This window comes from Macaca nemestrina, chromosome 5 (genome assembly GCF_043159975.1).
Source record: "Macaca nemestrina isolate mMacNem1 chromosome 5, mMacNem.hap1, whole genome shotgun sequence".
In the NCBI taxonomy this organism is placed as follows: domain Eukaryota; kingdom Metazoa; phylum Chordata; class Mammalia; order Primates; family Cercopithecidae; genus Macaca; species Macaca nemestrina.
The window spans coordinates 63264555-63279874 of NC_092129.1; positions in this window are offsets into that span (position 1 = coordinate 63264555).

Below are 15320 nucleotides of genomic sequence, written 5' to 3' on the forward strand. Positions count from 1 at the left end.
GGAATTGGCAAAGTGATATTTGGAAGCCCATAGAAGACTATGGTGAAAAAGGAAATATCCTCAGATGAAACCTGGAAAGAAGCTTTCTGAGAAACTGCTTGGTGTTCTGTTAATTCATCTCACAGAATTACATCTGTATTTCGTGGATGTCTTTGCTAACCTTATTTCTGTGGAATCTGAGAACCGATATTTCGGATCCCTTTGAAGACTATAGGGCCAAAGGAAATATCCTCCGATAACAAAGAGAAAGAAGCTTTCTGAGAAACTTCTTTGTGTTCTGAGAAATCATCTCTCAGAGTTACAGCTTTCCCCTCAAGAAGCCTTTCGCTAAGACACTTCTTGTGGAATTGGCTAAGTGATATTTGGAAGCCCATAGAGGGCTATGGTGAAAAAGGAAATATCCTCAGATGAAATCTGGAAAGAAGCTTTCTGAGAAACTGCTTAGTGTTCTGTTAATTCCTCTCACAGAGTTACATCTGTATTTCGTGGTTCTCTTAGCTAGCGTTATTTCTGTGGAATCTGAGAACAGATATTTCGGATCCCTTTGAAGACTATAGGGCCAAAGGAAATATCCTCCAATAACAAAGAGAAAGATGCTTTCTGGGAAACATCTCTGTGTTCCGTGAAATCATCACACAGAGTTACAGATTTCCCCACAAGAAGCCTTTCGCTAAGACACTTCTTGTGGAATTGGAAAAGTGATATTTGGTAGCCCATAGAAGGCTATGCTGAAAAAGGAAATATCCTCAGATGAAATCTGGAAAGAAGCTTTCTGACAAACGGCTCTGTGATGTGCGACTTCCACACACAGAGTTACATCTGCATTTCGTGGATCTCTTTGCTAGCCTTATTTTTGTGGAATCTGAGAACAGATATTTCGGATCCCTTTGAAGAGTATAGGGCCAAAGGAAATATCCTCCGATAACAAAGAGAAAGAAGCTTTCTGAGAAACTTCTTTGTGTTCTGTGAAATCATCTCACAGAGTTACAGCTTTCCGCTCAATATGGCTTTCGCTAAGACAGTTCTTGTGGAATAGGCAAAGTGATATTTGGAAGCCCATAGAGGGCTATGGTGAAAAAGGAAAAATCCTCAGATGAAATCTGGAAAGAAGCTTTCTGAGAAACTGCTCTGTAATGTGTTTCTTCCACTCACTGAGTTACATCTGTTTTTCGTGGATTTCTTTGCTACCTTATTTCTGTGGAATATGGGAACAGATATTTCGGATCCCTTTGAAGACTATAGGGCCAAAGGAAATATCTTCCGATAACAAAGCGAAAGAAGCTTTCTGAGAAACTTCTTTGTGTTCTGTGAAATCATCTCACAGAGTTACAGCATTCCCCTCAAGAAGCCTTTCACTAAGACATTTCTTGTGGAATAGGCAAAGTGATATTTGGAAGCCCATAGAGGGCTATGGTGAAAAAGGAAATATCCTCAGATGAAATCTGGAAAGAAGCTTTCTGAGAAACTGCTCTGTGATGTGTGACTTCCATTCACAGAGTTACATCTGTATTGCGAGAATCTCTTTGCTAGCCTTATTTCTGTGGAATATGAGAACAGATATTTCGGATACCTTTGTAGACTACAGGGCCAAAGGAAATATGCTCCGATAACAAAAAGAAAGAAGTTTTCTGAGAAACTTCTTTGTGTTCTGTGAAATCATCTCACAGAGTTACAGCTTTCCCCTCAAGAAGCCTTTCGCTAAGACAGTTCTTGTGGAATTGAGAAAGTGATATCTGGAAGCCCATAGAGGGCTATGGTGAAAAAGGAAATATCCTCAGGTCAAATCTGGAAAGAAGCTTTCTGAGAAACTGCTTAGTGTTCTGTTAATTCATCTCACAGAGTTACATCTGTATTTCGTGGATCTCTTTGCTAGCCTTATTTCTGTGGAATCTGAGAACTGATATTTCGGATCCCTTTGAAGACTATAGGGCCAAATTAAATATCCTCCGATAAAAAAGGGAAAGAAGCTTTCTGAGAAACTTCTTTGTGTTCTGTGAAATCATCTCACAGAGGTAGAGCTTTCCCCTCAAGAAGCCTTTCCCTGAGACAGTTCTTGTGGAATCGGCAAAGTGATATTTGGAAGCCCATAGAGAGCTATGTTGAAAAAGGAAACATCCTCCGACGAAATCTGGAAAGAAGCTTTCTGAGAAACTGCTTAGTGTTCTCTTAATTCATCTCACAGAGTTACATCTGTATTTCGTGGATCTCTTTGCTAGCCTTATTTCTGTGGAATCTGAGAACAGATATTTCGGATCCCATTGCAGACTATAGGGCCAAAGGAAATATCCTCCGATAAGAAAGCGAAAGAAGCTTTCTGAGAAACTTCTTTGTGTTCTGTGAAATCATCTCACAGAGTTACAGCTTTCCCCTCAAGAAGCCTTTCGCTAAGACAGTTCTTGTGGAATTGGCAAAGTGATATTTGGAAGCCCATAGAGGGCTATGGTGAAAAAGGAAATATCCTCAGGTGAAATCTGGAAAGAAGCTTTCTGAGAAACTGCTTAGTGTCTGTTAATTCATCTCACAGAGTTATATCTGTATTTCGTGGATCTCTTTGCTAGCCTTATTTCTGTGGAATCTGAGAACAGATATTTCAGATCCCTTTGAAGACTATAGGGCCAAAGGAAATATCCTCCGATAAAAAAGAGAAAGAAGCTTTCTGAGAAACCTCTTTGTGTTCTGTGAAATCATCTCACAGAGTTACAGCTTTCCCCTCTAGAAGCCTTTCCCTAAGACAGTTCTTGTGGAATCCTCAAAGTGATATATGGAAGCCCAGAGAGGGCTACAGTGAAAAAGGAAATATCCTCCGACGACATCTGGAAAGAAGCTTTCTGAGAAACTGCTTAGTGTTCTGTTAATTCATCTCACAGAGTTACATTTGTATTTCGTGGATCTCTTGGCTAGCCTTATTTCTGTGGAATCTGAGATCAGATATTTCGGATCCCCTTGAAGACTATAGGGCCAAAGGAAATATCCTCCGATAACAAAGAGAAAGAAGCTTTCTGAGAAACATCTTTGTGTTCTGTGAAATCATCTCACAGAGTTACAGCTTTCCCCTCAAGAAGCCTTTCTCTAAGACAGTTCTTGTGGAATTGGCAAAGTGATATTTGGAAGCCCATAGAAGGCTATGGTGAAAATGAAATATCCTCAGATGAAATCTGGAAAGAAGCTTTCTGAGAAACTGCTTAGTGTTCTGTTAATTCATCTCACAGAGTTACATCTGTATTTCGTGTATCTCTTGGCTAGCCTTATTTCTGTGGAATCTGAGAACAGATATTTCGGATCCCTTTGAAGACTATAGGGCCAAGGAAATATCCTCTGATAACAAAGAGAAAGAAGCTTTCTGAGAAACTTCTTTGTGTTCTGTGAAATCATCTCACAGAGCTACAGCTTTCCCCTCAAGAAGCCTTTCGCTAAGACAGTTCTTGTGGAATTGGCAAGTGATATTTGGAAGCCCTTAGAGGGCTATGGTGAAAAAGGAAATATGTTCCGACAAAATCTGGAAAGAAGCTTTCCGAAAAACTGCTCTGTGATGTGTGATTTCCACACACAGAGTTACATCTGTATTTCGTGGTTCTCTTTGCTAGCCTCATTTCTTTGGAATCTGAGAACAGATATTTGGGATCCCTTTGAAGACTATAGGGCCAAAGGAAATATCCTCCGATAACAAAGAGAAAGAAGCTTTCTGAGAAACTTCTTTGTGTTTTGTGAAATCATCTCACAGAGTTACAGCTTTCCCCTCAAGAAGCCTTTCTCTAAGACAGTTCTTGTGGAATTGGCAAAGTGATATTTGGAAGCCCATAGAGGGCTATGGTGAAATAGGAAATATCCTCAGATGAAATCTGGAAAGAAGCTTTCTGAGAAACTTCTTAGTGTTCTGTTAATTCATCTCACAGAGTTACATCTGTATTGCGTGGATCCCTTCTGTAGCCTTATTTCTGTGGAATCTGAGAACAGATATTTCGGATCCCTTTGCAGACTATAGGGCCAAAGGAAATATCCTCCGATAACAAAGCGAAAGAAGCTTTCTGAGAAACTTCTTTGTGTTCTGTGAAATCGTCTCACAGAGTTACAGCTTTCCCCTTAAGAAGCCTTTCGTTAACACAGTTCTTGTGGAATTGCCAAGGTGATATTTGGCAGCCCATGGAGGGCTATGGTGAAAAAGGAAATATCCTCAGATGACATGTGGAAAGAAGCTTTCTGAGAAACTGCTTAGTGTTTTGTTAATTCATCTCACAGAGTTACATCTGCATTTCGTGGATCTCTTTGCTAGCCTTATTTCTGTGGAATCTGAGAACAGATACTTCGCCTCCCTTTGAAGACTATAGGGCCAAAGGAAATATCCTCCGATAACAAAGAGAAAGAAGCTTTCTGAGAAACTTCTTTGTGTTCTGTGAAATCATCTCACAGAGTTACAGCTTTCCCCTCAAGAAGCCTTTCGCTAAGACAGTTCTTGTGGAATTGACAAAGTGATATTTGGAAGCCCCTAGAGGGCTACGGTGAAAAAGGAAATGTCCTCAGATGAAATCTGGAAAGAAGTTTTCTGAGAAACTGCTCTGTGATGTGTGACTTCCACTCACAGAGTTACATCTGTATTTCCTGGATCTCTTTGCTAGCCTTATTTCTGTGGAATCTGAGAACAGATATTTCGGATCCCTTTGAAGACTACAGGGCCAATGGAAATATCCTCCGATAACAAAGAGAAAGAAGCTTTCTGAGAAACTTCTTTGTGTTCTGTGAAATCATCTCAAAGAGTTACAGCTTTCCACTCAAGAAGCCTTTCGCTAAGACAGTTCTTGTGGTTGGCAAAGTGATATTTGGAAGCAGATAGAAGGCTATGGTGACAAAGGATATATCCTCAGATGAAATCTGGAAAGAAGCTTTCTGAGAAACTGCTTAGTGTTCTGTTAATTCATCTCACAGAGTTACATCTGTATTTCGTGGATCTCTTTGCTAGCCTTCTTTCTGTGGAATCTGAGAACAGATATTTCGGATCCCTTTGAAGACTATAGGGCCTAAAGAAATACTCTCCGATAACAAAGAGAAAGAAGCTTTCTGAGAAACTTCTCTGTGTTCTGTGAAATCATCTCACAGAGTTACAGCTTTCCCCTCAAGAAGCTTTTCGCTAAGACACTTCTTGTGGAATTTGCAAAGTGATATTTGGAAGCCCATAGAGGGCTATGGTGAAAAAGGAAATATCCTCAGATGAAATCTGGAAAGAAGCTTTCTGAGAAACTGCTCTGTGATGTGTGACTTCCACACAGAGTTACATCTGTTTTTCCTGGATCTCTTTGCTAGCCTTATTTCTGTGGAATCTGAGAACAGATATTTCGGTTCCCTTTCAAGGCTATGGGGCCAAAGGAAATATCCTCCGATAACAAAGAGAAAGAAGCTTTCTGAGAAACGTCTTTGTGTTCTGTGAAATCATCTCACAGAGTTACAGCTTTCCACTCAAGAAGCCTTTCGCTAAGACAGTTCTTGTGGTTGGCAAAGTGATATTTGGAAGCAGATAGAAGGCTATGGTGACAAAGGATATATCCTCAGATGAAATCTGGAAAGAAGCTTTCTGAGAAACTGCTTAGTGTTCTGTTAATTCATCTCACAGAGTTACATCTGTATTTCGTGGATCTCTTTGCTAGCCTTATTTCTGTGGAATCTGAGAACTGATATTTCGGATCCCTTTGAAGACTATAGGGCCAAATTAAATATCCTCCGATAAAAAAGGGAAAGAAGCTTTCTGAGAAACTTCTTTGTGTTCTGTGAAATCATCTCACAGAGTTACAGCTTTCCCCTCAAGAAGCCTTTCCCTGAGACAGTTCTTGTGGAATCGGTAAAGTGATATTTGGAAGCCCCTAGAGAGCTATGGTGAAAAAGGAAACATCCTCCGACGAAATCTGGAAAGAAGCTTTCTGAGAAACTGCTTAGTGTTCTGTTAATTCATCTCACAGAGTTACATCTGTATTGCGTGGATCTCTTCTGTAGCCTTATTTCTGTGGAATCTGAGAACAGATATTTCGGATACCTTTGAAGACAATAGGGCCAAAGGAAATATCCTCTGATTACAAAGAGAAAGAAGCTTTCTGAGAAACTTCTATGTGTTCTGTGAAATCATCTCACAGAGTTACAGCTTTCCCCTGAAGAAGCCTTTCGTTAAGACAGTTCTTGTGGAATTGCCAAAGTGATATTTGGAAGCGCATAGAGGGCTATGGTGAAAAAGGAAATATCCTCAGATGAAATCTGGAAAGAAGCTTTCTGAGGAACTGCTTAGTGTTCTATTAATTCATCTCACAGAGTTACATCTGCATTTCGTGGATCTCTTTCCTAGCCTTATTTCTGTGAATCTGAGAACAGATATTTCGGATACCTTTGAAGACTATATGGCCAAAGGAAATATCCTCCGATAAAAAAGAGAAAGAAGCTTTCTGAGAAACTTCTTTGTGTTCTGTGAAATCCTCTATCAGACTTACAGCTTTCCCCTCAAGAAGCCTTTCGCTAAGACAGTTCTTGTGGAATTGACAAAGTGATATCTGGAAGCCCATAGAGGGCTATGGTGAAAAAGGAAATATCCTCAGGTGAAATCTGGAAAGAAGCTTTCTGAGAAACTTCTTAGTGTTCTGTTAATTCATCTCACAGAGTTACATCTGTATTTCGTGGATCTATTTGCTAGCCTTATTTCTGTGGAATCTGAGAACAGATATTTCGGATCCCTTTGCAGACTATAGGGCCAAAGGAAATATCCTCTGATAACAAAGGGAAAGAAGCTTTCTGAGAAACTTCTTTGTGTTCTGTGAAATCGTCTCACAGAGTTACAGCTTTCCCCTTAAGAAGCCTTTCGTTAAGACAGTTCTTGTGGAATTGCCAAGGTGATATTTGGCAGCCCATAGAGGTCTATGGTGAAAAAGGAAATATCCTCACATGACATGTGGAAAGAAGCTTTCTGAGAAACTGCTTAGTGTTTTGTTAATTCATCTCACAGAGTTACATCTGCATTTCGTGGATCTCTTTGCTAGCCTTATTTCTGTGGAATCTGAGAACAGATACTTCGCCTCCCTTTGAAGACTATAGGGCCAAAGGAAATATCCTCCGATAACAAAGAGAAAGAAGCTTTCTGAGAAACTTCTTTGTGTTCTGTGAAATCATCTCACAGAGTTACAGCTTTCCCCTCAAGAAGCCTTTCGCTAAGACAGTTCTTGTGGAATTGGAAAAGTGATATTTGGAAGCTCAAAGAGGGCTCCGGTGAAAAAGGAAATATCCTCAGATGAAATCTGGAAAGAAGCTCTCTGAGAAACTTCTTAGTGTTCTGTTAATTCATCTCACAGAATTACATCTGTATTTCGTGGATCTCTTGGCTAGCCTTATTTCTGTGGAATCTGAGAACAGATATTTCGGATCCCTTTGAAGATTATAGGGCCAAAGTAAATATCGTCCGATAACAAAGAGAAAGAAGCTTTCTGAGAAACTTCTTTGTGTTCTGTGAAATCATCTCAAAGATTTACAGCTTTCCCCTCAAGAAGCCTTTCGCTAAGACAGTTCTTGTGGAATTGGCAAAGTGATATTTGGAAGCCCATAGAGGGATATGGTGAAAAAGAAAATATCCTCAGATGAAATCCGGAAAGAAGCTTTCTGAGAAACTGCTTAGTGTCCTGTTAATTCATCTCACAGAGTTACATCTGTATTTCGTGGATCACTTTGCTAGCCTTATTTCTGTGGAATCTGAGAACAGATATTTCGGATCCCTTTGAAGACTCTAGGGCCAAAGGAAATATCCTCCGATGACAAAGTGAAAGAAGCTTTCTGAGAAACTTCTTTGTGTTCTGTGAAATCATCTCACAGAGTTACAGCTTTCCCCTCAAGAAGCCTTTCGCTAAGACAGTTATTGTGGAATTGGCAAAGTGATATTTGGAAGCCCATAGAGGGCTATGGTGAAAAAGGAAATATCCTCAGATGAAATCTTGAAAGAAGCTTTATGAGAAACTGCTTAGTGTTCTGTTAATTCATCTCACAGAGTTACATCTGTATTTCGTGGATCTCTTTGCTAGCCTTATTTCTGTGGAATGTGAGAACAGATATTTCGGATCCCTTTGAAGACTATAGGGCCAAAGGAAATATCCTCCGATAACAAAGAGAAAGAAGCTTTCTGAGAAACTTCTTTGTGTTCTGTGAAATCATCTCACAGAGTTACAGCTTTCCCCTCAAGAACCCTTTCGCTAAGACAGTTCTTGTGGGATTGGCAAAGTGATATTTGGAAGCCCATAGAGGGCTATGGTGAAAAAGGAAATATCCTCAGATGACATCTGGAAAGAAGCTTTCTGAGAACCTGCTTAGTGTTCTGTTAATTCATCTCACAGAGTTACATCGGTATTTCTTGGATCTCTTTGCTAGCCTTATTTCTGTGTAATCTGAGAACAGATATTCCGGAACCCTTTGAAGACTATAGGACCAAAGGAAATATCCTCCGATAACAAAGAGAAAGAAGCTTTCTGAGAAACTTCTTTGTGTTCTGTGAAATCATCTCACAGAGTTACAGCTTTCCCTTCAAGAAGTCTTTCGCTAAGACAGTTCTTGTGGAATTGGCAAAGTGATATTTGGAAGCCCATAGAGGGCTATGGTGAAAAAGGAAATATCCTCAGATGAAATCTGGAAAGAAGATTTCTGAGAAACTGCTCTGTGATGTGTGACTTCCACTCACAGAGTTACATCTGTATTTCGTGGATCTCTTTGCTAGCCTTATTTCTGTGGAATCTGAGAACAGATATTTCGGATCCCATTGAAGACTATAGGGCCAAAGGAAATATCCTCCGTTAAAAAAGAGAAAGAAGCTTTCTGAGAAACCACTTTGTGTTCTGTGAAATCATCTCACAGAGTTACAGCTTTCCCCTCAAGAAGCCTTTCACTAAGACAGTTCTTGTGGAATTGGCAAAGTGATATTTGGAAGCCCATAGAAGACTATGTTGAAAAAGGAAATATCCTCAGATGACATCTGGAAAGAAGCTTTCTGAGAAACTGCTTAGTGTTCTGTTAATTCATCTCACAGAGTTACATCTGTATTTCGTGGATCTCTTAGCTAACCTTATTTCTGTGGAATCTGAGAACAGATATTTCGGATCCCTTTGAAGACTATAGGGCCAAAGGAAATATCCTCCGATAACAAAGAGAAAGAAGCTTTCTGAGAAACTTCTTTGTGTTCTGTGAAATCATCTCTCAGAGTTACAGCTTTCCCCTCAAGAAACCTTTCGCTAAGACACGTCTTGTGGAATTGGCAAAGTGATATTTGGAAGCCCATAGAGGGCTACGGTGAAAAAGGAAATATCCTCAGATGAAATCTGGAAAGAAGCTTTCTGAGAAACTGCTCTGTGATGTGTGACTTCAACAGACAGAGTTACATCTGTATTTCGTGGACCTCTTTGCTAGCCTTATTTCTGTGGAATCTGAGAACAGATATTTCGGATCCCTTTGAAGACTATTGGGCCAAAGGAAATATCCTCCGTTAAAAAAGAGAAAGAAGCTTTCTGAGAAACCACTTTGTGTTCTGTGAAATCATCTCACAGAGTTACAGCTTTCCCCTCAAGAAGCCTTTCCTAAGACAGTTCTTGTGGATTCGGCAAAGTGATATATGGAAGCCCATAGAGGGCTACGGTGAAAAAGGAAATATCCTCCGACGACATCTGGAAAGAAGCTTTCTGAGAAACTGCTTAGTTTTCTGTTAATTCATCTCACAGAGTTACATTTTTATTTCGTGGATCTCTTTGCTAGCCTTATTTCTGTGGAAACTGAGATCAGATATTTCGGATCCCTTTGAAGACTATAGGGCCAAAGGAAATATCCTCCGATAACAAAGAGAAAGAAGCTTTCTGAGAAACTTCTTTGTGTTCTGTGAAATCATCTCACAGAGTTACAGCTTTCCCCTGAAGAAGCATTTCGCTAAGACAGTTCTTGTGGAATTGGCAAAGTGATATTTGGAACCCCATTGAAGGCTATGGTGAAAAAGCAAATATCCTCAGATGAAATCTGGAAAGAAGCTTTCTGAGAAACTGCTCTGTGATGTGTGACTTCAACAGACAGAGTTACATCTGTATTTCGTGGATCTCTTTGCTAGCCTTATTTCTGTGGAATCTGAGAACAGATATTTCGGATCCCTTTGAAGACTATTGGGCCAAAGGAAATATCCTCCGATAACAAATAGAAAGAAGCTTTCTGAGAAACCACTTTGTGTTCTATGAAATCATCTCACAGAGTTACAGCTTTCCCCTCAAGAAGCCTTTCCCTAAGACAGTTCTTGTGGATTCGGCAAAGTGATATATGGAAGCCCATAGAGGGCTACGGTGAAAAAGGAAATATCCTCCGACGACATCTGGAAAGAAGCTTTCTGAGAAACTGCTTAGTGTTCTGTTAATTCATCTCACAGAGTTACATTTTTATTTCGTGGATCTCTTTGCTAGCCTTATTTCTGTGGAATCTGAGATCAGATATTTCGGATCCCTTTGAAGACTATAGGGCCAAAGGAAATATCCTCCGATAACAAAGAAAAAGAAGCTTTCTGAGAAACTTCTTTGTGTTCTGTGAAATCATCTCACAGAGTTACAGCTTTCCCCTCAAGAAGCATTTCGCTAAGACAGTTCTTGTGGAATTGGCAAAGTGATATTTGGAAGCCCAATGAAGGCTATGGTGAAAAAGCAAATATCCTCAGATGAAATCTGGAAAGAAGCTTTCTGAGAAACTGCTTAGTGTTCTGCTAATTAATCTCACAGAGATACATCTGTATTGCGTGGATCTCTTGGGTAGCCTTATTTCTGTGGAATCTGAGACAGATATTTCGGATCCCTTTGATGAGTATAGGGCCAAAGGAAATATCCTCCGATAACAAAGAGAAAGGAGATTTCTGAGAAACTTCTTTGTGTTCTGTGAAATCATCTCACAGAGTTACAGCTTTCCCCTCAAGAAGCCTTTCGCTAAGACAGTTCTTGTGGAAATGGCAAAGTGATATTTCGAAGCCCATAGAGGGCTATGGTGAAAAAGGAAATATCCTCCGACGACATCTGGAAAGAAGCTTTCTGAGAAACTGCTTAGTGTTCTGTTAATTCATCTCACAGAGTTACATTTGTATTTCGTGGATCTCTTGGCTAGCCTTATTTCTGTGGAATCTGAGATCAGATATTTCGGATCCCTTTGAAGACTATAGGGCCAAAGGAAATATCTTCCGATAACAAAGAGAAAGAAGCTTTCTGAGAAACATCTTTGTGTTCTGTGAAATCATCTCACAGAGTTACATTTTCCCCTCAAGAAGCCTTTCGCTAAGACAGTTCTTGTGGAATTGGCAAAGTGATATTTGGAAGCCCATAGAAGGCTATGGTGAAAAAGGAAATATCCTCAGATGAAATCTGGAAAGAAGCTTTCTGAGAAACTGCTTAGTGTTCTGTTCATTCATCTGACAGAGTTACATCTGTATTTCGGGGATCTCTTTGTTAGCCTTATTTCTCTGGAATCTGGGAACAGATATTTCGGATCCCTTTGAAGACTATAGGGCCAAAGGTTTTCTCCTCCGATAACAAAGAGAAAGAAGCTTTCTGAGAAACTTCTTTGTGTTCTGTGAAATCATCTCACAGAGCTACAGCTTTCCCCTCAAGAAGCCTTTCGCTAAGACAGTTCTTGTGGAAATGGCAAGTGATATTTGGAAGCCCTTAGAGGGCTATGGTGAAAAAGGAAATATCCTCCGACGAAATCTGGAAAGAAGCTTTCCGAAAAACTGCTCTGTGATGTGTGACTTCCACACACAGAGTTACATCTGTATTTCGTGGTTCTCTTTGCTAGCCTCATTTCTTTGGAATCTGAGAACAGATATTTCGGATCCCTTTGAAGACTATGGGGCCAAAGGAAATATCCTCCGATAACAAAGAGAATGAAGCTTTCTGAGAAACTTCTTTGTGTTTTGTGAAATCATCTCACAGAGTTACAGCTTTCCCCTCCAGAAGCCTTTCTCTAAGACAGTTCTTGTGGAATTGGCAAAGTGATATTTGGAAGCCCATAGAGGGCTATGGTGAAATAGGAAATATCCTCAGATGAAATCTGGAAAGAAGCTTTCTGAGAAACTTCTTAGTGTTCTGTTAATTCATCTCACAGAGTTACATCTGTATTTCGTGGATCTCTTGGCTAGCCTTATTTCTGTGGAATCTGAGAACACATATTTCGGATACCTTTGAAGACTATAGGGCCGAAGGAAATATCCTCTGATTACAAAGAGAAAGAAGCTTTCTGAGAAACTTCTTTGTGTTCTGTGAAATCATCTCACAGAGTTACAGCTTTCCCCTGAAGAAGCCTTTCGTTAAGACAGTTCTTGTGGAATTGCCAAAGTGATATTTGGAAGCGCATAGAGGGCTATGGTGAAAAAGGAAATATCCTCAGATGAAATCTGGAAAGAAGCTTTCTGAGAAACTGCTTAGTGTTCTGTTAATTCATCTCACAGAGTTACATCTGCATTTCGTGGATCTCTTTCCTAGCCTTATTTCTGTGAATCTGAGAACAGATATTTCGGATACCTTTGAAGACTATATGGCCAAAGGAAATATTCTCCGATAACAAAGAGAAAAAAGCTTTCTGAGAAACTTCTTTGTGTTCTGTGAAATCCTCTATCAGACTTACAGCTTTCCCCTCAAGAAGCCTTTCGCTAAGACAGTTCTTGTGGAATTGAGAAAGTGATATCTGGAAGCCCATAGAGGGCTATGGTGAAAAAGGAAATATCCTCAGGTGAAATCTGGAAAGAAGCTTTCTGAGAAACTTCTTAGTGTTCTGTTAATTCATCGCACAGAGTTACATCTGTATTTCGTGGATCTCTTGGCTAGCCTTATTTCTGTGGAATCTGAGAACAGATATTTCGGATACCTTTGAAGACTATAGGGCCAAAGGAAATATCCTCTGATTACAAAGAGAAAGAAGCTTTCTGAGAAACTTCTTTGTGTTCTGTGAAATCATCTCACAGAGTTACAGCTTTCCCCTGAAGAAGCCTTTCGTTAAGACAGTTCTTGTGGAATTGCCAAAGTGATATTTGGAAGCGCATAGAGGGCTATGGTGAAAAAGGAAATATCCTCAGATGAAATCTGGAAAGAAGCTTTCTGAGAAACTGCTTAGTGTTCTGTTAATTCATCTCACAGAGTTACATCTGCATTTCGTGGATCTCTTTCCTAGCCTTATTTCTGTGAATCTGAGAACAGATGTTTCGGATACCTTTGAAGACTATATGGCCAAAGGAAATATTCTCCGATAACAAAGAGAAAAAAGCTTTCTGAGAAACTTCTTTGTGTTCTGTGAATTCCTCTATCAGACTTACAGCTTTCCCCTCAAGAAGCCTTTCGCTAAGACAGTTCTTGTGGAATTGAGAAAGTGATATCTGGAAGCCCATTGAGGGCTATGGTGAAAAAGGAAATATCCTCAGGTGAAATCTGGAAAGAAGCTTTCTGAGAAACTGCTTAGTGTTCTGTTAATTCATCTCACAGAGTTACATCTGTATTTCGTGGATCTCTTTGCTAGCCTTATTTCTGTGGAATCTGAGAACTGATATTTCGGATCCCTTTGAAGACTATAGGGCCAAATTAAATATCCTCCGATAAAAAAGGGAAAGAAGCTTTCTGAGAAACTTCTTTGTGTTCTGTGAAATCATCTCACAGAGTTACAGCTTTCCCCTCAAGAAGCCTTTCCCTGAGACAGTTCTTGTGGAATCGGCAAAATGATATTTGGAAGCCCCTAGAGAGCTATGGTGAAAAAGGAAACATCCTCCGACGAAATCTGGAAAGAAGCTTTCTGAGAAACTGCTTAGTGTTCTGTTAATTCATCTCACAGAGTTACATCTGTATTTCGTGGATCTCTTTGCTAGCCTTATTTCTGTGGAATCTGAGAACAGATATTTCGGATCCCTTTGAAGACTATAGGGCCAAAGGAAATATCCTCCGATAAGAAAGCGAAAGAAGCTTTCTAAGAAACTTCTTTGTGTTCTGTGAAATCATCTCACAGAGTTACAGCTTTCCCCTCAAGAAGCCTTTCGCTAAGACAGTTCTTGTGGAATTGGCAAAGTGATATTTGGAAGCCCATAGAGGGCTATGGTGAAAAAGGAAATATCCTCAGATGAAATCTGGAAAGAAGCTTTCTGAGAAACTGCTTAGTGTCTGTTAATTCATCTCACAGAGTTATATCTGTATTTCTTGGATCTCTTTGCTAGCCTTATTTCTGTGGAATCTGAGAACAGATATTTCGGATCCCTTTGAAGACTATAGGGCCAAAGGAAATATCCTCCGATAAAAAAGAGAAAGAAGCTTTCTGAGAAACCTCTTTGTGTTCTGTGAAATCATCTCACAGAGTTACAGCTTTCGCCTCAAGAAACCTTTCCCTAAGACAGTTCTTGTGGAATCCTCAAAGTGATATAAGGAAGCCCATAGAGGGCTACGGTGAAAAAGGAAATATCCTCCGACGACATCTGGAAAGAAGCTTTCTGAGAATCTGCTTAGTGTTCTGTTAATTCATCTCACAGAGTTACATCTGTATTTCGTGGATCTCTTGGCTAGCCTTATTTCTGTGGAATCTGAGAACAGATATTTCGGATGCCTTTGAAGACAATAGGGCCAAAGGAAATATCCTCTGATTACAAAGAGAAAGAAGCTTTCTGAGAAACTTCTTTGTGTTCTGTGAAATCATCTCACCGAGCTACAGCTTTCCCCTCAAGAAGCCTTTCGCTAAGACAGTTCTTGTGGAATTGGCAAGTGATATTTGGAAGCCCTTAGAGGGCTATGGTGAAAAATGAAATATCCTCCGACGAAATCTGGAAAGAAGCTTTCCGTAAAACTGCTCTGTGATGTGTGTCTTCCACACACAGAGTTACATCTGTATTTCGTGGTTCTCTTTGCTAGCCTCATTTCTTTGGAATCTGAGAACAGATATTTCGGATCCCTTTGAAGACTATAGGGCCAAAGGTAATATCCTCCGATAACAAAGAGAAAGAAGCTTTCTGAGAAACTTCTTTGTGTTCTGTGAAATCATCTCACAGAGTTACAGCTTTCCCCTCAAGAAGCCTTTCCCTGAGACGGTTCTTGTGGAATCGGCAAAGTGATATTTGGAAGCCCATAGAGAGCTATGGTGAAAAAGGAAGCATCCTCCGACGAAATTTGGAAAGAAGCTTTCTGAGAAACTGCTTAGTGTTCTGTTAATTCATCTCACAGAGTTACATCTGTATTTCGTGGATCTCTTTGCTAGCCTTATTTCTGTGGAATCTGAGAACAGATATTTCGGATCCCTTTGCAGACTATAGGGCCAAAGGAAATATCCTCCGATAACAAAGCGAA